General features: G+C 43.6%; 2 long non-coding RNA genes across 3 annotated transcripts in view; one reads left to right on the top strand and one right to left on the bottom strand.

Moving 5' to 3' along the window:
• Nucleotides 1-394: 394 nt before the first annotated feature.
• On the bottom strand, nucleotides 395-3913 carry LOC108449380. The gene is made up of 2 exons (XR_001865560.1): nucleotides 2082-3913; nucleotides 395-1943 (listed from the first exon to the last, which is right to left on the bottom strand). It is a non-coding gene; the product is annotated as an uncharacterized LOC108449380 (long non-coding RNA).
• A 405-nt stretch (nucleotides 3914-4318) lies between these two features.
• LOC108449379 overlaps nucleotides 4319-5956 on the top strand; it is a 7757-nt gene continuing 6119 nt past the window's right edge. For both annotated transcript variants that reach the window (XR_001865559.1, XR_001865558.1), the window contains exon 1: nucleotides 4319-4520. This is a non-coding gene — a long non-coding RNA (uncharacterized LOC108449379). The remainder of the gene's footprint in view (nucleotides 4521-5956) is intronic.

The raw sequence follows: 5956 nt of genomic DNA, 5'->3' as shown, positions 1-5956 counted from the left end.
TCCTCGGAGCTGGGACTTGGCCCAGGGCCAGGCCCTCTGTGCCCGGTGGAAAGTCCTCCTGATGTGTTCTTCTAATATTGTAGCAGTCCAGTGGAAAGGGGAGAAAATCTGAAATTCCAGGGAAGGAAAAAAAATTCAACTCTCAGTCTCTCTCTGGAGAAAAAGAAGCTGAACCACTGGCCAAAAGCTGACCGGGAAGCCGCAAGCCGGGTGCCTCCTCCCTCCCCTGCCGCAGCTGGAAAAAAACCTCTATCTGTGACCTTGAACAAGCTGCAAACTGCTTTAATGAAGTTTTGCTCAGTTTTTTCCTTCCCCCTCTCAGGCTCAGTTTAGAGGCATAGAAAGGCACAAAAATTGATTTCTGGGCATAGGCAGCGATACGGGATACATATCATAAGGTCACCCAAGACAACGCCTTTATTTAATACTGTAATATTGCACAAGACCAGCTGTAGAAATTTCTTCTTTTTCACAGAAAATGCATTTTGGACCCCCAAATTTCAATTAGTCATTATATGACTAATATTATATGACATATATATGGTTAACACTGTTTTATTCCTAACACAGTGTTAGGAAGGACTAAATATACACAGAGACTGATGGACTAGTAAAAACCTAGTTAAAAAAAAAAAACAAACACCCAAAATATTTTGCAATCAGCAAACAGCAAGAGACTATTATATTTCTAACATTCTATTGCAGGTTTGAGAAAAGGGCAGTCTAGAAGGCAGCACAGCATTCTCAGGCAATACCACCCAGTAGGTGCATCTTCACTGACAAACTCATCTAAGCTGGCTCTGCCCTGCCCATCCTGCCCTGTGTCCTTGGATGGAGGGGAGGGGAGCAGATCACTTTTCTCACCTGCTTTATGGCTGCATTTCTCTATGCATTCTCAGATAGTTTCAACACCTGCCTGAATCAAGCAGGGGAGGGAAGAGCACTGAAAAGCTCCCATCAAATACCTGAAATCACCAGTGGTTTCACAGGAGTCATCCTCCTGTGCATTTGTCACCTTGATGCTACCACTTTGCAAGCTAGCTAAATTACTTTTGTAGCGAGAATGTCTCCCTGTGTGGGCAATGCCACCTCTGGCAGCAATGTAGACTTACTTTCATGTAGCAACTGGGAGATCACATTTTTCACATTTATCTGAAAAATTACTAACCACAAAGTAATGAAGTTGTATTAGTTGAATGGGATTCTCCAGGATAAATTACACAGAATTCAGGAGGGAGAAGCAGGAATAGGATTTTACAGTACCTTTGTCTTGCAAGAAAAGAAAAATTACCTTTTAAAATATTTTTTTTCAATGCTAGAAAATATTCAAGTGTTTTAATGAAGGACAGAAACATTTTATCAAAATTCAATATAATTTATAAGAACACTCGTAAACCAATGTCTTGGTTTGAAAGACAGGTGTCTGCCAAGGAAGGCGGGAAAGTCCCTTGGAATGGAGAATATGACGCCCTTCCCTCTGAATTATAATAACTTTGAAATTAAGGGGCTTTCAGGCAAAGATATGGGAAAAGGAATGACAGTTCTTTACTAGTATGTATAACAAGGCCAACAAACAACAATGGTAACAACAACAAACAAGAACAGAAAATCCAATAAAAAGTCTCTTGCCACTCTTTAAGCTATTTTCCCTTCAGTGCAGTTCGGCTCACAGCCGGCAGGGACGCTGGTGGCTCCCAGCTGGGCAGGGCAGGCGCGATGATCCCCTCAGGACTGCAGGGGGCACTGTGGCACAAGTTCAGTCGCGTTTTCCTCACGTGGCAATGGCAGACGGGCTGAATGGCAAAAATGGGCTGCAGCAGGAACCTCAGAGCAGAGACTGGAATGGCAGGGTGGGCTCACCCGGGGCAGCAAGCAAGAGGCAGCAGGAACTCGGCAGCTGCGGCAGGAGCCGCGGAGTGTCCTGGCAGGCAGGGGGTGTATGGCTACAGTGTAGGAAAAAACCCAGGGCAGTGGCAGAGGAACGGCGAGGCTGGGCAGCAGCCCGGCTCCCAAACACAGCTGGGAGAGGCTCCCTTGGAAGGGGGGAGGGGCTCGGAGTCCCAGGGTTTCCCCTGAGGTACCTGAGTGGATGGTGAGGGTCCTTTGTTTGGTGAGGTGGGGTCCCAGTGCAATGGCCGCTCTTACGAGCAGAGCTCTTTCTCTGTAGGAGAAGGCAGCAGGAGACGGAACCCTGCAGTGGCAAATTCTCCCCACAGCAACCCCAGCCTCTCTCCCCCTCCAATGCCAACAAGCAAGACAGCAAGGCTCTGCACCCAGCCCTTTCACCCAGCCCACATATCATGGTATCTCTGCCTTTCCAAGAGAAAACCCTCCAGGTAAAGAGAGAGTAGCCAGCTGCATCCTTCCCCTGAGCTGTGGCAACTTCTTTTGTCTTTCTTAAGTACCAGTCATTATTTTCTCTTAGCAACATAATGGGAGAAGATTCCCTGAGAGAAAGAAACAAAAGGAAAAATCCTAAACCCCAACAACAAAACACTACTTGTCACCTTTTAAGAGAAAAGTTCTCTCTAGAAAAATTACAACCAGCTGTATGTGAAATAATTGCCTCTCAGTCTGAAACCAAGAAAATTTTATTTGATTTAGGACATTGAATGTTAAATATTGTAACCAAAATGGTGGTGGAAAGGATTATCTTAATGCACCTGGTGCACTTCATTTGAAGCCAGCAGCTTCATATGCTCATCTATCCAAGCAACTGTTCTCACTTTGTGAAGGATTGGTTACGTGAGAAAGGACATCTAGATTCTTTGCAGCTTACTGATCTGAGAAGCTGGCTACGTGAGAACGGGCACATAGACCCTTGCAGTTAGCTGAGCAAGGTCTCACAGAACACTGCACCACACATCTTGTGTAACAACTGAAGTTGCAGAATATTACATGTATCTTGCTCAATAACTGAACCACCATTGAGTCTTATTGCTGAGCTATGGGTTTATTTGCAGAGTTAGCAAGGATAGGTTTTGGCAGCAAAACAATAGACATCTGTGGTTAGAAGGCCAGAGAAAAAGGAGAACTGCTGACCACAGAAGGGGAACTAAAGGAGGGCTTAGAGATCAGCTTAGATGACGTGAACCACTTAGAATGCGCCTTTACGAATACGCATGAAGCCTATTATTGATACTATATAAGAAGCTCTAGTACAATCAATAAACGGATTCCTGTTGATCACTCATATTGAGCGTCTGGGTTTTCCCTCTATCGCGACATCACTTCTGTCTTTGGAAGTGGGAAAATTATGCATTTGAAGGTAAGGTCTCATCTCACAGAGCTGAGATTTATTTTACATTCCTGAAGGCACTATGGTGTAAATCATAGTCATAATTAAGTCTTTTAGAAAGCCAGTGCATTGCAACTGCTCCACATGATATTCTGATGGGGAGAAGTTGAAGCCATGTTTCATGTTGACCTCGACCTATGCTATTTTTTTGATGTAGGGATTTTTTTAAGAGGGTGGCACAAGAGGACCCCAACACTAGAATGGGCTCTGCCACACTAGGGTTAAATGAGAAATATACCCTGAAGGGCTCTCTGACTCCGGGCACAGCTCCAAACATAACACAACACCTGCAGCCTTTTCCAAAGCCTGCCAAGCATAGGACCACTAAAAGAATTTATAGCCAGCTCAAGTCTACCAGATGTGGTACATTTACAGCCATCTAAAGTACCAGAGTTGGTATGATTTACCATAAGCTCCCCAGTGTCTACTGTGACTGAGAACTAAATGATTTAAATCAATAAATGTTTGAAAGAATGAAAAAATATAAATAGCTCATGAGCTTTGTTATGAATGTCTTGTGATGTTGGCTTTTCGCACATTATATAATGTTAGAAAAACTTTACCTAGGTTCTGTAATGTAATACATGATATAGAATGTCTATTGTTTATGTAGTCAATTTAGAAAAGATAGGCAGAGAAAATCTTCACATTCCTGAAGTACCTTATCAGAGAAGAAGAAAACCAGAAACTGGAGAGAAGAATTTATGGAAGGAGCAGAGACATAATGGAGCCAAGGAGGACGATAAGGCTGATGGGATGATACACAGAAACTCCAAAGAATTTATGAATCATGCATGATTGTGATGAATATGCAATAAGAGATGTACTTTTAAAGACGATCTTTTGGATGTATAGGGATTCCTTTGGCTCTCTGCCAAAGCACCCAGCCCTAATATCCTTTTTGCTGTTGTCTCCTAATTGTCCCCTTTAATTAAATTTTTTTAAATTTTACAAAGAGTGAACCACGTTTTTCACAATTGGTGGCCTGTACGGGGAAAAGGCCTCGCCTCTGAGATCTCCCGAGGAACCCAGAGTGGGGGGGGCACCCCCACCCGCTTTTGGCAGCCTCGCTTTGTGTTTCCCGACATGGGTCTGGGGGTTTGCAGGTCATACACCCGGAGGACAAGAGAGGAGATAATAAAGCAAAAAGAAAGGAAAGGCTCCCTAAGATACTGCAGTAGTTAAGCACGTAAAAATCTTGTGCACGAAGACTCAGAGAAAGGTGGGTATTTTTTTCTTTCCTCTTTTTCTTGGGGAGGGGGCGGATACAGGGGATGAAAGTGTGTATATGAGACATGGGCTGGTTACCCCCAGACCTGCGTGCAAAGTGAGAAATGCTTCTGAGGCTGCATTTCTGCTCTCCCACAAGGGAAGCAGTCAGTAAAGAGGCGAAGTGAAAGATAAAAGGAGTGAAAGAACCCCCGGTTTAACTGGGACTAGGTTTCACGGGAGGGATTGGATCCCTTGAAGAAAGGGAGCCAAGAGTTTCCTAGTACAAACCATGAGGAAACGAGACAAAAAGTAAGAGGGCCCCTAAAGACTTGCCAGGTTGAGGATTGAATCCAAGAAATTTGGGGTTTAAGATGGCCAAATTGAGGATTGAATCCAAGAAATCCAGGCTTAATTCTGCCAAGTTGAAGATTGAATCCAAGAAATTTGGGGTTTAAGACTGCTGAATTGAGGATTGAATCCAAGAAATTCGGGCCCAATTCTGCCAAGTTGAGGGTTGGATTCAGGAAATTTGGGTTTTAAGACTGCTGGATTGAGGATTAAATCCAAGAAATTTGGGCTTGATTCTGCTAAATTGAGGATTAATCCAAGAAACCTGGAATTTTGGGCCCAGGGGTGAATATTAGCTAACAATTTGAAATTAAAAGGTACTTTAATCTTGTGTGGTTGTGACTGATAGTGCTTGAGAAAGAGATATTGGAACAATAAAAAGGAGTGAGTGAGAATGAATGAAAATGTATGTGATAGAAATGTTAAACCCTGAAGTACAACTTTATTTTCTGGAGGGAGGCATATTGCACTAAGAGGAGGGAACTTCTGTATTCTAGGAGAGGAAAGGGGAAAGAGAGGGTGGGGTCCGGATTGTTTTAAAAAAAAAAAAAAAGTGGGAAACAAAGGCCTGGGAAGCGTAGATAAGAATCTGAGAAAATGGGACACAAAACCAGTAAGCAAGAATCAGGAAATTAAAAAAAAGGAATAGAGGTGTGCCAGCAGAGATACCCCAGGAAAGCTCTCAGGGAGTTATGTTAGCTAACTGGAATACTAAACCAAGTACAAGAAAAAAGAGCAAAGTGAAAATGATACCGTTTTGTATGTCTGATTGGGCCGAGAAGAAAATAAGATCTGACCGTGTTTTCTGGCCCAGATATGGCTCTTTTGAAGTTTGGATCTGTCAGGCTTTACAAGTATTTCTAAATTCTAAAGAACCCTTTAACACAGAAGAAGGCAAGTATGCTTCATGCTGGATGGGAAACATAGAGCCTAAGGGGATAAGAATTTTTAAGTTGTCAAGAGACCCCAAAAAAGGAACAAAGGGAAAACAAGAAAGAGAAGGACTGGGACCCCCTGGAAGCATTGCCCCCTCCATTCCCGCTTGTGCCCTCCCCCCCAAGCCCAGGCTCCTGTTGCACCACTCGCAGCTGCACCGCC

This window comes from Corvus brachyrhynchos, unplaced genomic scaffold, assembly GCF_000691975.1.
Source record: "Corvus brachyrhynchos isolate BGI_N302 unplaced genomic scaffold, ASM69197v1 scaffold69, whole genome shotgun sequence".
Lineage (NCBI taxonomy): Eukaryota > Metazoa > Chordata > Aves > Passeriformes > Corvidae > Corvus > Corvus brachyrhynchos.
Note: the sequence above shows the minus strand (reverse complement) of the source record. Positions and strands in the feature narration are given on the sequence as shown.